Raw genomic sequence first — 17519 nt, 5'->3', positions numbered from 1 at the left:
TCTCCTACATTGTACTAAAACATCCATGGATAATGGAACACTACCAAGATAAGGAAAAAAAAAAAAATCTATCTTTTTCTTAGTATCTAGACTACTCCCCTAAAGTGTCTTGTATTAAAACAATTATTCAAGTCATTCAACTGCTCTGCTCAATGTTAGGTTTTGACATATCACAGCTCTCATTCTGCAGCAAATCAAATGCAAGCTACTTCTTTTCCCTGAAGATGTGCTGCTCAAGAGGGGATTTTACTCTGTAGTCTGTAAGTGCCCTAGAATTGATACATATATGTTAATGGAACAGTATATAAAGTCACCTCAAAGGCAATTGGTTTAAAATTGTAAACCCCTACAGATGGGATGTAGGGTGACAAGTTAATTTAAAATTAGATATAGTGCACACCTGATAATTGAGAGAAGTGGGAGGAGGGAGAAGAAGATTACTGCTCTATATTTGAAAAGGTGAATCCCTCCTTCATCAGGGGATGAGGGGAAGGCAATCCAGAACCGTACTGCAAGGATTTCCAAACAGCTGCACAGGCTGGGGATGGGTATGTTGGTGCTTACTGCTGCAGACTATTCCTATCTATGGCAATTATCATTTGTGGGATGCCACTTCTGCATGGGATGAAATAAAATACCAAAGGGAAGCAAGAGAGATTTAGCTTTCAGTTGTCAGACACGTGCACTACTTTTAGGAAGAACAGCTAGAACAGAGACAATGAGCAGAAAACACAGTCATAGTGGCTTCCTACTTTAACAACAGTTCTAATAGCTGACATTCAATTATTCATACCCAGATCCATGTTCCTGTTGTGCCAGGAGCACTGGAGGGACTCCAAAGACAGGAGATGCCATCCTGCCCTTGGAAGTACTTTGTATTAAAATTTACTTAGGCAAATACTTGCGTGTGAAACCTGTCATACACACAATGTGAGCATCATGCAAGTGAGGCTAGATACCAAATCCTGTAGGGTAAAGTAACATGCACAAGTGGGCCCCATTGCCAGCTCCTGAGGCTCCAGCATTGTACCTATTGATTTACAGGAAACCCAAATCCATTTTGACATCTGACATGAGAACTGCAACTGCAGGTGAGCGTACAAATTCAAGCACAAACACTGAGAAAGCAAATATGCAAGCTGGACAGAACATCTCTAGGGACGTTTCATGACTGAAGAAAAGCAGAGGCAGCAGTTTATCTCAACACTAAAAAAAAAAAAGTAATATAAAAATACAATAAAAACTATATATGATGCTCACAGAAAACAACAAACAACTGTGACTCAGCACGGCTGAAATAAAAGCTTATTCAAATCTCTGTATTGCCCTTTTTCCACTTTTAAGAAGAGTCAGCCTAAAAGCACAAGGATGTAAAAATGCTCTAGTTTGGCAAAATAAGTAACATTCCATAAAAGACCTATTATTAGCTTTGTCACTGTTCTATTTGTCTTCAATGTCTTTTCTAATAAAACCTAGAAGAATGAAGGGCAATATAACTATTTCTAAATCTCCATGTAAACAAAAAAAGGAATGTCCCTGTTTATTTTTTCATACAGAACTAAACACCATATCAAGGATAAATTATTTAGGGAGCAAGCTGTGTTCCTGCTGACCTTACCTGCCACTGACTGAGAATTTTCCATATACACCAAATAGGGAACATCTTACTGGACACAAAGTTGATTTTTATAGTGTCAGACAAATTTACTTTTCTTTCTAAATGAAATGTGTACAAAAAGCCTCATGGCCACCCTCCAAGAGGCTTTTGTCTTCTCCTGCATTATATGGGGAAACTTTCAAGTGCTGCCAAATGAAACTCCTGAGAAATCACACCTTGGAACATCTGAAATACTGTGGAAACCATCAGTCACTGAGTCACTCCCTTTATGCTAACAACTGACCAACTACACCTCCTTCTGTTAAATAAGCCTGCACTACACATTTTCTTCCATATTAGACAAAGATTATTTCAACTAAAACTTTTCAGCTTTTCCTCTTTGATTACTAAATATCCTTCAGCATCACATTATCCAAGGAGCCTCTGTGAAAAGAGCACATCCTATTCTTCGATGCTGCTGTAGAAGTAAGGGGAAACTGAGGAAAGAAGAAAGAGATGACATACTTTAACCACTGTTTGCATCTGTCAGCAAAGAGAGAGAAAGAGCAAAGGAAATGGTAGGAGCATCACAATAACCACCAGGGCCTTTATCCACACACGAAGGCTCAGGTGCACATCTGAGATGCTGTGGACTTGAAGAAAAAACAAATCATGGGTAACAAGCACATATGTGTATATATGTATACACACATACATTATATATATATATATATATGTATTTACATCATGTAGCATCTTTCTTCATAAACAGTGTCTTTGCAGACCAGCATTTATTCCTTCCATCAGTAAGGCTGCATGAGTTTCATTTTCAGCCTTTCCTTACCTGTCATACTGGTATATATATGGACCTACCTGCAAGACAGAAACTGTACTTGACACAACCCATTCAGACATTCAAAGCTCTCCATTTTAGGTTTGATGTGTTCTGGTTTGAGTTATTTTTAAGAACCATTAATCATTAGCATTTTAAAAAAATTGAAAGTGATGTTTCCCTGCTCTGTACAAAGTGGTACATGCCATGGTTACACTGTACATGGTAACCACTCGTATGTTTAATAGCAGCACAAAAATCAAAATAAAAGGGCATGAGATATAAGATACACAGGTTTCCCTTTTACACCCCATAGCAAATCCTGTTTCTTTGCTACTTTTCTGGGTGTGGAACATCATTTTTTGTCTTCAGACATAAAAGCAGATTCAAATGCAGGCAGTGCCTTGGACTTTTGAAGGAACTCTGTGTTTTGCTGCCCTTTAATTTAGCTTTGAGCACTGACTGTTGTGGTCCAACACATCTACCCCATCAACTCCAAAAAATGTTTACCTACACACTGCTCTACCCTGTTATTCAGCAATTCTACAGGAACACTTTAATTCACTGACCCCTGGGAGTGGCCTGTAACATCTCCCACAATTCAAAAAGTAAATTCATACCCTGTGGGAAAGCACCTCACTGCAAAAGGGCTGAACAGCCATTATGTAGCAGCAGTGGACTGCACATGGTCAGTAAAAACAAGAAAGAATCCACTCGTGATAGAAAGCACATTATCCATGAACTCCTCCCAGCCGCACCAGCCCAATGGTAACCCAGAATTAGTTTTTAATTAGTTTTAACTTCTGCAGCCAATAGGCAAAGCTGGTGAAATCCTGGCATCCCAAACTAGAAAAGCAATGCTCCCATTCATGTTAAAAGACCACCAGGAATTTCATCTGTTGTCACAGTAGCAAATAAACAAATTATTCACTTTTGTACCCCAAATACAACCCCACTAACAGCAGAACAGGGTAAAAAAGAAGTGACCACATGATTTCCTTGGTTCAACAGGGTGTGGAAACTTCTAAATTGCTTAGCTTTGTATTAGAACTCATTAGAGAAGCCATTGGGAAGGAACTTCTCTTTGTCCTTCTGCACATGTATGGAAAGGAACAAAATCTCCTTTGCCACCTAACAAGAGGACCTAATACAGCTTCCTCAATTATTGGTGTTTTCTCTTACAGGGAAAATTCAGGGTCCTCTTAAACAAAAGCAGACTATAAATACTTCTTCTCATACAAACCAAATGGAGAAAAGAACAAGACTAGTGGCAACCGTGCTAAAATCAAAATATGATTCTCAGACACATTTCTTCGTATCTTTTAAGAAATGGAAATATTAATTTGGCATGTTAGAGTCACACCAACCCTTGATACATTATGCTTCAACGCATGATCATGCTCTACCACAGTTTTTCTTTTCATATTTGTTTGTTGATTGATAAATAAAACTTCGCAACTTTTTGGAATTGCTCAGTACAGCTGGAGTGGGAATGGCAGCACTGGCCTGGTTAAAGAATTAACTACTTGTTAAAAAGAAAACCATCACTGTGATTGACCAGCATCACTCTTCTGATGCTCTGCTTTCCTACAGTACCAGATACGAACATGAGACACTCAAGCACCAAAATAAAGCATTTCAACCACAACACCAATGTTATCAAACACAGCATGCCACAGGAGCTGCAAGGCTTGAAAAGACCTGAGTCATATCAACAGTTGCCAACTAAGTTAATAAATTTAAGTGACACATGGGAAAGAAAGGTCCAAAAAAAAAAAAAAAACCCCAAACCCAACCCAAAACCACAAAAACCAACCAACCAAAAAAAAAAAACCCCAACCAACCAAAAGAACCCCCACCAAAAAAAAAAACCAAAACACCCCCAAAAAACAAAACAAAAAGCCAAAACCAACACAGCTCCACAAAGCCACCACAATAAAAATTTATATGGCTTCTTTCTTGGAGCCTGATAATGCATCTAGAAAACATGGTCCCACTGATGTTAGCAGGCTATACAGCAAACTCATGATCTTTATATTTTACATCGGGGAGACTCAAGTGATATAAAATGTTATTAGTGCCTGTGAAGTGCCCTGGCTGAAAAGGTGTCCAGGGATTAGAATAATTAAAAACTATTCAGGCTCTGCCCCTTAAATCTGATTCTACTCCAATAAAATCATTCAATTTTTTCTTTCAACTGTGAGAAGGATTTGGCCTTAAATTACAACACTCTGATAGCTAAATTTACAGAATTAGCAATACCCTGAAAATGTAGAACCACAGAGAGAAAAGAGAGCTCATAAAAAAATAAACCTTATGGGATTGTCAATTAAGATATTTTAGCTTCCAAACTTAAAATAAATGGAAAATATGCCATATGAACCTCTGTAGATATTCAATCATTTTATTTTTATTATATTGAGACCCATAATTGTACCTGGAAGGAAGGAAAAACTGGATCACTTGGTCCCCATTGGTCTAAAAGCACAAGTACCATCAGGGGACACACCTGACTCTCTGGCAGAGTGAGCAGTGATGAGACCCGCATTAGCGAAGCTTCAGATGGAAAAAAAGGTAATTAGGACAGTCAGAAAAATTTCAGAGGATTTAATTGCTCACACGGCTATGAAATAAAATCCACACAATTTTGAATGCTTAATGAAACCATACCCAAGTAAGAAGTGCAGTGCACACCTAATCAGTTGTAAATACTGCCATGTACTTCATTATGTATGCTGAATAAAACTACTTTTGGACCCTCACTTTACCTTCTGGTGTGTGCCCCATACTCAAAACAGGATTTGCTTTGGAAAACTTCTACCATGCACTCCATAGGTAGGCTATGGAAAACAGAATCCTTCATGGAATAACATGTGCACGAGTTCTACCTGCTAAGTTTGACAAATTTGCTTTTAGATCTCCTCCACAACATTTGCATGAAAATAATCTTCTATGTAAAAACAGGATCCCTTTGAATGGAGTTAACATCTCTCACTGAACCAAGGTGTTAAAGCTGAAGAAGAGTAATTTGGCAATGGAGAGAACTTGAGTATAAAAAACCAGCAGAGAAAAAGCGTTTTTGCCCTTAGTATTAAGCATTTATCACAACAGACAATGGAAGAATAAAGACAAGCCAAAACAGAAAACTATTTCCAATAGGACAAGATCAAGACTGGAGTTTAAAGTCTACCAACAGCCTGTTCCCATCCTTCTCTTTATTTACACGTGTGGTCAGCTGCCCCAGAACACACTTAATACAGAAATGTTTGTGCAAGAAAGGCCTTGCTGGCACTGCTTTTCGAAAAATTGCTCTAAAAGAATGTTCCTGTAGCAGACATTTTATGAAGGCAGTCTTGCTGTAACCCTAATGGCTGCAAGCAGCAAAACAACACCTCCAGTAAAGCAGAAGCAGCAGCTTTCCTAGTGCAGCCCATAAAATCAGGGTAGGCAAATTTCTAACAGGCTCTTATTTCAACGCAAGACTTGTCAATATTCCTCATTTACTGCTCCTCTAAAAGCACTAATAAACCATCTGCATCTGTTTAAGTAAAGCTTACAGAAAACATTTCACTGGAAAGGGGACAATACTTTAAAGTAAAGAATGCAATGAAAAATGTTGCTACACTTTTTAAACCCCATGAGATTACTGAATCTGAGCTGTTTATTTAATCACCTTTTCTATCTTCCTTAAGTATCTTAAAAAACGCATGTACCTGGTACAGCCAGACCTCCAAGTGGAGCTGACATGGTGCAGCAAACATTTTGTTCACCAGAGATATTTATAATTCAATGTGGAGATATTTGCAAATGTTAGCTTTCAGACTGCCCTTCTAATGGGTTCTTTAACAACTCAGGAGATGCACAGGAACTGCAGATGTATTAGGATAATCACTCTCAGGAGTGAATTATTCCATCTAGCCTTTCAGCAACATTTTAACCTCAAAATTACAAACAGAAAGAACCATTTCAAGCAACACAGAGCTCCTGGTTCTAAAGAAATCTGTCTGGTGGCCATGTTACACAAGTAAGAAAACCCAGTATCAAATAATTTCAAAATAAATATATCCTGAATATTTGCTGTGATGTTTGAAAAGTTTCTGGATGGTTTATTTACTCCAATCTTTGGATTCCGGTGCAGACGTGCAAGACCTCTCAACAGAAACAACAGATTTTCTTCCTTTTTTTTTTTTTGACAGGTGAAAAGCAAAATTAAAATTTTGTTTGCAGTAAAATTTTCACTTTGGATAGGGTTTTTTAATAACTTTTAATATTTCCTACCAAGTTACTAATTTAAATTACTTCACCAATCTAGCAAAAGAATCAGTCTGTTAGACTATATTGTCAAATTCCAAATAAAACTTACAGGCAACTCCAGATGTCAAAACATGCTATCTTTTGCAACCATGGGATCATTAAAAAAAAAAAGATACTGACTTTAGTTTGAAGAGGAACAAAATGCTTTTAAAAAGAATTCTTAATAAAAACGAAAAAAAATCCCAGTAGAAACCCACCCAACATTTCAAGATCCTCCAGCAGCTGAAAGAGTTCAGGTACAAACTTCCAAAGGTAGAGAGAAGGAAGATTACTTTTTTCACCTTTCTGTGAAGAGTCAAAATGTAATATTAATTCTTCCTGTTCTCAGAAAATCTAAAGAGGACTACCAAGCTATTAAACCTTCTGGTGGATCATTTGTGGTATGAGTTATTAGCATAATTGGGGGCACACTTTATTCTGACCTTTGCAAAACTTTCATTTCCCAAATGTGATAGATACAAAGTGCTTTTATAATACCAATAATGATTATTTCCTATGGGAAACTGCCAATTATAAGTTGGTGAAAAATGCTATATCAGATGTACATTGAGAAAATGAACACACCTACCAACAGTCAGACTAATTAAAACCATTCTTCAAATATTAATAAAGCTTTTCCCTTCCGTGAAATACAACCTGTACATTTTAGGCTAGCTCTTATCCTTGTCAGGTCATTCTTTCAACAATAAATGTTTGATTACTGGTTAAATACAGCATTTCTGCTGTATTTCTTTCCCTGACAGCAAACCAACACATGTGGGAAGCTATTTTAACATTTAACCACTTGACTCAAATTTACGTTGTTTGTACCAAGTCACATCAAGTGCCAGCAAAAATACTCCAGATGTATTCAAGAGAACCTTGTGTTCTGGATACAATTCTTACAGGGAAAAACAAACAAAACAAAAAAACAGCACAGCAAAGATAAGCAATAAACTGTAAAACAGCTTGGGGCTGGGCTTTATGATATTGACTCCAGCACCTTCTGCTGTGGCCACAAGTACAACAGGTAGTGCTTCAATGGCATCATTTCCTGCTCTCGTGTCACCTGCTGTCCTGTGTCACCTGCTGCCAGCTCAGGTGCACTGCCAAGAAAAGAAGGGACAGGGAAAGTACAGCCAAGCCAAAACTGCTGAACACCCTGACTGGACAGAGGGCAAGACAACTGCCCTCCCACCAACACATCCCCACTTTTTACAACAAATTCAGTGCAAATTAATGCAGAAAAGAGGACTATTAATAATGAAAAACCTGTTTCCAAGTGGTATGACAAAAGAAGAGCCTCCATGCTGATACAGCAATGATGAAGAGGAAAGCCTTTGATTTCCTTCAAAATAATGCACCTAGAAACTGCCTCAAACTGCTTAACATTTTAAAAGGCTAAATTTCCCAGTTCACCAACTGTGTTTAAACAGAACATAAAAACAAAAAAAAAATGTTTTATAGAGTCCAGGCAACTTGACCAAATAGTTCAATTAAGACATGCAGAAAAAGGCCAAAAGAAATAATTTAAAACCACAGAAGTTTATTTTTTAGATTTTTGAGAATATCTAGCTAGTTGCTCACTACATCCTTAAAAACAAGACGCCTTGACACAAAAGCAGGCCTGTACTGAAAAAAGAAAGCCAACTAGTTTTCAGGCAGACAGACCCAGATGACTACAAGATGGGCTTGTATGACCAAATGCTCACAACCAGGAGCTGGATACACACATCTGACCATCTGATTTAACAGGTGAGCGTAGCACTGCTTCCTTTGTGAGGGACTTTATAAAAACACACACTGCAAACCAAGTAGAAATGGTCAAAGTCTTCCAAATGTACAAATGCCCAAGAAAAGGCTACTGCAGATCTTGAAAAAGCAGTTTATCCATCAACACAAGAAATACTTGCAATATTTACAGTAGCTCCAGAGATGTCCTCCCAACTGCTAACCCAGACTGCAAAAGATCCCATCATGATCTTGTTTACAATCCAAATTTTGAGTCTGGTATAGATCAAAGAGCAAAAAGTGCAGTTATGAAATCTAAGTAGATTTACTTGCTACTTTTCATTGTAATGTTTAACAAGTCTGATTAGTTTTGAGAGAAGAAACAAGAACAAACAGCTAAAATATGAACAAGTGAAAAGTGGTATGTGTGTCGTTAAGCAATAAACAACACTCCCTATTTGTCTGTCTTTCTCATTTGGGTACAGAAAATAACTAGACAGCAGTCTCATCACTCCACATACTGTACCTTTCAAAACTTGGCAAAGCAACTCTTACACATTGTGTTTCAGATCAAACAACTCAATACGTTCTTCAGAGGTCTGACAGCAGTTTTTTTGGGAGTTATTTCCTACTTCTCTGGCTTATGCAACCTGTCGAGTTTGGAAAATTTACACTTTGTAGATCCAAAGTATGTACACAGAGAAAGAGGAAATCATAACAACCACAATTATAAATGAAGTTTTGAATGTTAATTTGATTTGCCACAGGTATTTCCATTGCCTCCAAGAAATCATTCTGATGTGAAACAGCACATCTCACCTTCTCAGATTCCAGTTTTCACAGTTACTGTGATCAGAAGGGATTTGTTTGGGTAAACAGCTGCAGTAGGGCAGATGCCATTCCACGCACATACACACTCCCTGTTCCCTACTGCAATACTCATTTTAACAGTAAAATTACAACAGATAAGATATGAACAGTAGAACAAAAGAAGGCTCAGGGAAAGCCATAAAATACTTCAAAGTTTTGCCTTTGATTAGGATCTATTTACAGATTTATTTCTTTGTTTTACGCTCAACCAAAAATTGCTCCTCCATATCAGATCACAAAAGCAGTTAGAGCAAACATCTCTCTGAAATATTCTACAATTTCAGGGTTTAGAGTAGTTGAAGATACTTGAAGAAAAAAAATATTTCTAAATACAATGCATTTTTTGGCAATAATTTAGTCATTTTCCCTTTTGGTTTTGCCAGAAAACAATAAGGGCTAAAGATGAATGCGCTATTCATGTCACATAAGAACACACATGAGTTTAAAAGAAAGTATCTAACAGGCCGGTAATCTTGCTGTATCAGTAGCAGGTCTTGGCAGATGGTTTCACCAGGAGAAGAGAATCAGAAATTAGTAAAACATTTTGTCCAAACTCAGCTGTGCACACGACCTCTTGCTTTCTTCCCCCCCTCCCCACATAAGTATTTCCCGTATCTGACAGTTTTACTATTACATTTCCCATTTTTGCTACCTTGCTTCCTTTATCTTGCACCTCTCCCCATACTTTTCAGATCATCTCTGCTTATTCTTTCACTATCTGTTTCTCTTTCTTCTATGCTTGGCCTCAGTTGAGGTCAGTGGCAAAAAGCCCACTGACCTGTCTAAAAGGGGATCCCTTGGGAACATGGGAATGTCACTCAGCATCTCTGACATCACTGCCCTCCAGTTTTGGCACTGAGTCATGCCAACGTTTTTAGGCTGAGAAACGAGAAAGGGAAGAGTTTTCTTCACTCCTTTCTACTCTACTCTCTCCACTTCCAGACACACACTCCCTGACGGATAATTACTGCAGACTCTTGTGCTCTGGTTTGGTCCTGGGTCCAATTCAATCCACTAAGAAAACAACCAGAAAGAAGAAAAGAAGGGAAGAGAGGGGAAGCCATAAAGAACCTCAATATGTCCTAGTGAGCTGAACCTGCACAGAACAAAATGGTTTGCAAGAACTTCACTTCAGGTTTTATTGAGGCCCAACAGTACAAGGTGTCATTTTGTGTCTCTCCTTTTCTGACCAGCTCTTTCATACTCTGCACTTTTGGATACAAGACCAGGTCTTCACACATTTTAAAAGAAGGTTTAACTTCAGGTTTTGATAAAATAGAAATTTTGAATAAAACAACACCATCACTTAGTTCCTTACATAAACTTTTCAAAAAAACAGCAAATAGTCTTTCCTTCCTGGGGAGTGGCAGATAAATCTTTCAGGGGACAGTTTTACATGGCAGTCAAATAAAGAAATACACAGACAAAAGAAAACAACTTTTCTCAGCCTAAAACAACTCTTATAATAACTAAAATTTACAGAAGCCAAGATTTGTTTCCTCCCTTTTTCTGCATTAGAATGTTTGATAATTTGGGTGTGGTTTGAGACAGACCTACCACAGACCAATTTGAGGCAGCAGTCTGGTAAACTTTGGAGTCCTCTCCAGAAGGCCACCACTCACTCATTCTTTCACCATTAATGTCTGCTCTGGCAGAAAAAATGAAAACTGACCCAGGTTTTAAAAAAATAAAAAAAAATAAAAAAAAAAAGACCACAGAACTACAGAATACTTTTGGTCAGAAGGAGCCTTTAAAAGTCATCTAGTCCAACATCTCCTGCAACGAGCAGAGACATTTTCAACTAGGCCAGGTTGCTCAAAGACCAATCCAGCCTAATCTTGAATGTTTCCAGGGATTGGGCACCTGCAATCTGTCTGGGAAACCTGTTCCAGTTTTTCACCACCTTCATTGTACAAAATTTGTTCCTTATATCTAGCCTAAAAATACCCAGTTTTATTCAGTTATTACCCCTTGTCCTGTCACAAAAGACCCGACTAAAAAGTTCATCCCCATCTTCCTTTTTAAGACCCTGTTAAATATTGAAAGGTGGCAATAAGATCTCCCTGGAGCTTTCTCTCCTCCAGGTCAGAAATGACCTTTTAGAATGTTATTTTTCTGGTCTACTTTTCAGCCAGCTCCGTCCCTGATTCACTCCCAACACAGGCTTTTGGTGTGAACAAGCACCCAGGGACAAGAAATTAGTCTCCAGTCTCACTCTCAGCCTCTATTTTCTTAATCACAAATGTCAGTTCAAATGTACATGAAACTACAGAGAACTTGACAACTGACACAGTAAGAACTGCCATAAATTATCAGTATGCTTCTGTTATCAGTTACTTCTTAGCTCCCAGAGCTCTGCCTCCTCTCTGAACCAACAACCTTTCTCAGTCTGAGACCTTTGCCACTTGTAGGCATTTTCTGCCTCTTCCATGCTCACTGTTCTCACCATGAAGGTCTGCACAACGCTGGATTTTACTGTAATTAAACAGAAGAGTCTTCCAAAGGAAAGCATGAAGACAACAACATGATCACAAGCAGCAGGGAATATTTGGAAAACAATACTTCATCTGGATGCAGTAAGCTTCATTTCTTTTTCTTTTGCCTCTCTAATTTTTTTTTATACTGTTGACTCCAAGGATATTTTAAGCATTCCTGACCTAGAAATGTGCTAAGAATAAGAGAACTTTATTGTAAAGAAAACACTAGCCATCTGAAGGGAAACTCAGTGTATACCCCACCTAAGTAAGCTATGCATGTTGCTTATGAACAGCAGATAAATTTTCAGACCTAAAAGAACTCAATTTCCAGAAGACAGAGATAACATGGATAAAGAACTAGATATGCTTTAAGATTCAAGGGACCCGATTAAGAGAACAGTAGTGGGATTCTTGGGCAAAATGGATACAAAATCCAGCTCAGGTAGAAAATGCCCTGGTAGAAATTTCAGGTAGAAATCCAGTGGAGACACAGCCTAAAGCTAGGTGTGAAAACCTCTTTATTTTGACAACAGCAATCTGAGCAAATGGCCCTGGTCTCTAACAAGAAGGCAACTTTGCTTTCTTTTCTTTCTCTTAATCAAAAATACACGTCAATTATTAAGACGCCATTCTTTACAAAAAAAAAAAAATCTGCAATTCTGTAAATATACCACAGGACTTTTATGGCGGTGAAATAAGATCCAACTACAAAGTGTGTAAGAATAAAATCAATTACCTAACTGTGATGAACAGTTGTTGTTCATTAATTGTTCAATTAATTGTTTTAATTATTATTCCAATCAGGAATGCCCAGTGACATCATGTCCAGCTTCACACTACAAACTTTAACAGGGATTCAGCCACCCTTCCTTTCAACAGGGCTGGAAACCATCGTTTATTTAAAGGATTTTCTTTGGCTAGTTTTCTCTTCAGCTCAATCTCTTTCAGAGTAGAAGAGGGGTCAAAGTTCCTTCAGCTCCTGATTATTCAATAACATGACTAATGCTCTCCTAAGGGGAGCATGATTGCAGGTAAATGATGTGTTATGATAAGGCACCACCTCCTTGCACACTCCTGTCCTCCCACCCATCACTGTGTAAACAGAATAAACCTTTAAGGACGCACTGCCTGACCTCATCTCCTGAAGACATACTGCCTGGAATGACACTGTAATGAAACACAGAATAGCACAGAATGGTCCCACTTAATCTTTGACAATACAATATTTTAACAGGCTTCTACCCAGAAAACCTCTCCCAGGCATCCTCAGTGTAACCACTATTAACTACAGCATCCTGTTCACCGACCCTAAAACTGACTGTACAAATTGTGACTGCCTGGGGCTACTTTTGTTTTGTTATGGAGCCAACTTCTCTTCTTCACTTGAGGCAAAAATTCAGAAACTCTGGAATTTGCTGTTCCTTTGTTCACAAAGTTTTTCAAGTCTTTTGCTTTTAGGATGGTGTGCAAAGCCTACAGCATATCATTCTGGATGCTATGTTTAAATGGTTAAAAATGGGTTCCAGTGGAAAATGAAAAGCAACATCCCTAACTTCCTTCACTAACTTGACAGTATGGCTTTTCCCTCTATTATTTACTCTTATTTTGAAAGCATCAAATGTAGTAGCTACTCAAAGTAAACTGATTCATTTCCTACTTCTTTATCAGCTTTAACAAATGAACCAACAGTTCTGCCATTAACAGGAATTCATTCTGTTACACTGAGATAAAAAGTTAATCGTACCTGTCTTTTCAGACCATCGCCCTAAGAAGATATTTACAGAAGTTTCTACTTTCCACAAAAGCTATTTCTGGCCAATGTAGACTTCTTTTTTTTTTCTTTTTTAATTATTTTAGCAAACTGTACTGGTGCCCACAGAAGGATTATTTTTATCAGTTAGAAATAAACAAACCAATTGTGACAGAACACAGGGTCACAGTGCAACAAATTCCCAAATACTTGTGGCACACAGTATATGGATAAACCAACAATCCAGGAGTGAAAAAACAAGGAAAACAAGTGCGTTTTAATGACTTTTAAGGTTATAGTTAGCTAAAGCACTGCCTACAATCATTGTACCATTACTTCAAATTCTACAGCTCTAGACTAAAACCACAACCAGATCCTTTGGTGTCAATGACTTTTTCTGCACTGAAATTTTCCTGCAAAAGATCCCTTTGGAGCAGATCCATCAGCAATTGGAATTCTCATCTGAGGTTTCTCACATGATTTCATTGCATTGGAGAATTCTCACATGAATTTAGGTATAGTTTTAGATGAACACCATCGTATCATTATCACTTCCAAGAATTTCAGTAGAAAGACTAGTGCATGAAGTCTGTGCCCTGCTCTGCTCCTGTGCAGCAGGACAGGAATCAAAGAACTCATCTAAATTAAGCCTGAGGTCTCAGTCAGGATAAACCAGAAACTAAGATTTGCCACAACCTTTTGAGCCTGCTCAAGGCCTGGATTGCTAAAGCAATTGGAATTTTGTGCCAGCTTGGTGCTTCTGGAGGAAAAAGTTTTCAGCCAGCAGAAGCCAATATGATAAGAATGCTTTGTGCCAATGGGATGGAGAAAACTTCACTCAGACTAGGAAGAGAATGTAAGCTAGCGTGCAAGTGACCCATCCCCAAGTACTAAAATCAAATAAAAACTTGTTCTCCACAAATTTGAGGTGAGAAGAATCTGCTGGAACCACACAGAGACTCCAGCATTTGAATTGCCTTTGCAGCTGCTTTAGGAATGGTTATCACTGGAGTTTATTTCGCCTGAGTGGAAAAGAACAATTCCTACTCATCCACACTTCCGGAATGTTAGACTTCAAAAATATAAAGCCTCTGAGAACTTTGAATATCCTCATGTGTCTGTGTCTGATCAACCTCACACAAACACACTTCCTTAATGTTAGGCTATCTGGTTTCAGGAGAGTACAGCATCCTCCGAATTTGCAATTATGACCTAAATTCCTAATAACTTCTCTGCTCTCACGAACCCCAACTGCTGCTTTTTCAAAACACATTTTTCATTCTACTAATACGGACGGTGCAGCATTGCAACAGCAAACCATATTTTAAACCTGAAGTAAATAACCTAGTAGAAAAAAACAGAATTAAAATCTTAAAAGAACAGAGAAATGCATACCTTTTGAATATCAGAAATTACTCCATAGAAATTCACATTGTAGAGAATATCTTCCTTTCCCTAAAAAAAAAAATAAAAGCCTTAATTGTGCATATTCATATTTAATTGCCTAATAAAAACACAGTAAACTACTTCAAGACCTTTTTTCCCCCCCAGAAATAATTTCTCCTTATGGATCAGAATATTTACACTATAGCAAACTAATATTGTGCACTCAGTGAATTTTTGTTTGAAGTTCATTTTATTTTGAAATTCCTGTTATTTAAGCAAAAGCATCATAGCTGCAGGTGAAATGAACACATGGTATACATTCTTCCAAGCATTTAAAACTAGAAAGCAACACAACGGAGACCAAGGATGGAGCAAGCAGTGTGTCAGGAGCAGGAAAAATGAAGAATTTTATTTTGGGATATATAATCGGGTCTCTTTATCATCCCAGCTTTGGATGCAAAGTAAATGATGTCATTGTTATTAGTGCAAAAACATAATTGCTCATTGATTTTGCCAACGCTTTAGAAGGATAAAAGCACACACTTCTTCTATCTTTTGCCTTTCTTTGGAGGGGAAGGGGCAGCACTGGGGCATCCATCCCATTCACCTTACTGGGCAGCACATGTGGGCAGGGCTGCTTTGCGGTTGCTACTTTCCCCCCTCTTTTGTAAAATGCACAAACCCAATTGATTTCCAGCTCTAAGCTGCTGGTATGAGATCATAAATTGGACATAAGCACAACAGCCCCTCAGCAAGCAAAGCAGCAGGTTTACAGTAACAGAATGAACATGACAAAAGAGTGCTCAGAAGTGAAGCTGAACCCAAATTCAGATTAGAAATCCATGTTTTGTAAGAAAAAAATAACAAGTGTCTTCAGCATTATTGAAAATATATTAAATAGACTGTTTCTTTTTCAAATGAATTTCTATCAAGAGCTTCTGCACATTAGATCAGAAGCCGCACTTTTCTCTCTTCCACCAAGCTTCATCTTTCTTCCTTTATAGAAAAAAAGCTGAAGCCTAAAATTGAGAACATCTCAATATGCACACACAGAATTAAATTTGACCTGATGCTTTTCAGTTTTATGAGGTTTAAGTTTTAAGAGAAGAAGAAAAAAAAAAGAAAAAAAAAGTCAAGATTAGAAACAGACTGTAGAAAACAAGTGTCTCAGCCAAGGGAAGCCAGAGCATGTTGTGGGTCTAGCATTTGCTTTGAGAACTCATGGTACATGAAGCACCCCCAGTATGAGACCAGAGGGACTGGGAACCACAGCAGTCACAATTACAGCAGTGAGGGCAGTTAAAGAAAATAGTTTCCTCTTCTGTTGAATCCACCCAAAGTTGCCAAAAATGTCTATTAAAACAGAAGTTGTTCCAAATCATAAATAGCAACACTGAGAGGATAATGGCTACATATTTTGTTCTCATTAAATATTGACAGCACACTCTTCTAGTAAGAGACTACACATTGATTTCAATTATTTTAAAAATTATTTCTTTAATGCCTCTCTCATTTTGCTGGTGCACTTTCAGACTGACCTCAGGAGCTCATAATTACATGACAAGACATCACTGGGTCTCCAGAACTTCACAGCTTCACACAAAAGCATCCTTGCACTGCTGGGTCAACTACAGCCAACTTCATGCTAAAATAAACTCAAAACATGTCTGTGGTGGGAAAACAAAGACATGACAAGAATATTTTCAAGCATACAAGCTACTCTTTTAGTCTGCAATAAGAGATACACCTCAGACATTGTTGTTCTGTTGCAGATTGTTGTCAAATTTCCACACGGTTACATCAGCGCAGAATCCAGCCCAGCTCCGCTGGAAGCAGGAGCATCCCACCATCCCTAATGCACATAACAGAAACAGAATCTGCTTCCCAACTGGTTTTAATCATCTACAGCTTTCTGGGCAAAATTGCCACTGGGCCCTGAAATTTCTCATGTTCCATGTAAACACATGAGTACAATCTCATAAATTTAATGAAGAAAATTAGTTTCTTTCTAGTTATGCAAATACCAAATCTCTCTCTCTCTCTTTTCAGCAGTTAAGCATTTCTTCAGAAGCTTGTTTGTGTCCAAAACCTCCAGTGGCCCTTTCAGTGAGACTGTAAATTCTTTGATGGAAGCACTTAGAGCCAGAGTGAAGTCTCAGTTACAGAAACACCGAGCAGTTTGCAATTCACAGTAACAGAACAACTGATGGAGGAATGGACAGTGGCTGCAACCTCAGGTTTGTCCTTCACTCCAGAGCTGGGTGTAAATGCTAAAATACAAAACCCCTAGAATTTTCATTTTTCTCATGTCCCAAAGAAAAAGAAAATTAAAAAGAGGTAAACAAACTGGTCTTAACTACCTTGATCACTACTTTTTTTTTTTTTTTTCCCAGAGGATCTTTAATTTGATGTTCCCCACATCTTGGACACCTGGCCAGATATCACAGGATTTCACCTGTACCTGAACACCAAGGTAGGTGTAGAGGTATCAAATTCTGATGTGCCCAATGTTCATTCTGGCCACAACACACATTTCTTCACTACCATTCAGTAAGGCATGACATGTTCCTTCTCTTGTCACCA

The 17519-nt window shown here is 38.1% G+C and overlaps 1 protein-coding gene across 11 annotated transcripts in view; it reads right to left on the bottom strand.

Moving 5' to 3' along the window:
• The window catches only part of PLCB4 (phospholipase C beta 4), a 185525-nt gene that overhangs the window by 150574 nt on the left and 17432 nt on the right, over window positions 1–17519 (bottom strand). For 5 of the 11 annotated variants that reach the window (XM_085053977.1, XM_085053989.1, XM_085053988.1 and 2 more), the window contains exon 2: window positions 14946–15005. The exons of 2 other annotated variants lie outside the window; for them this stretch is intronic. The gene's annotated coding sequence lies outside the window, so the exon portion shown is untranslated. Of the gene's footprint in view, window positions 1–6792; window positions 6838–10880; window positions 10972–14945; window positions 15006–16474; window positions 16570–17519 lie in introns of those variants that run through there. 4 more of the 11 variants (XM_085053980.1, XM_085053984.1, XM_085053978.1 and 1 more) reach the window with 3 other exon arrangements.

Source organism: Lichenostomus cassidix, chromosome 3 (genome assembly GCF_008360975.1).
Source record: "Lichenostomus cassidix isolate B80296 chromosome 3, HeHo_3.0, whole genome shotgun sequence".
NCBI lineage: Eukaryota > Metazoa > Chordata > Aves > Passeriformes > Meliphagidae > Lichenostomus > Lichenostomus cassidix.
The sequence above is the reverse complement of the archived record's forward strand: the minus strand, read 5'-3'. Positions and strand labels throughout refer to the sequence as shown.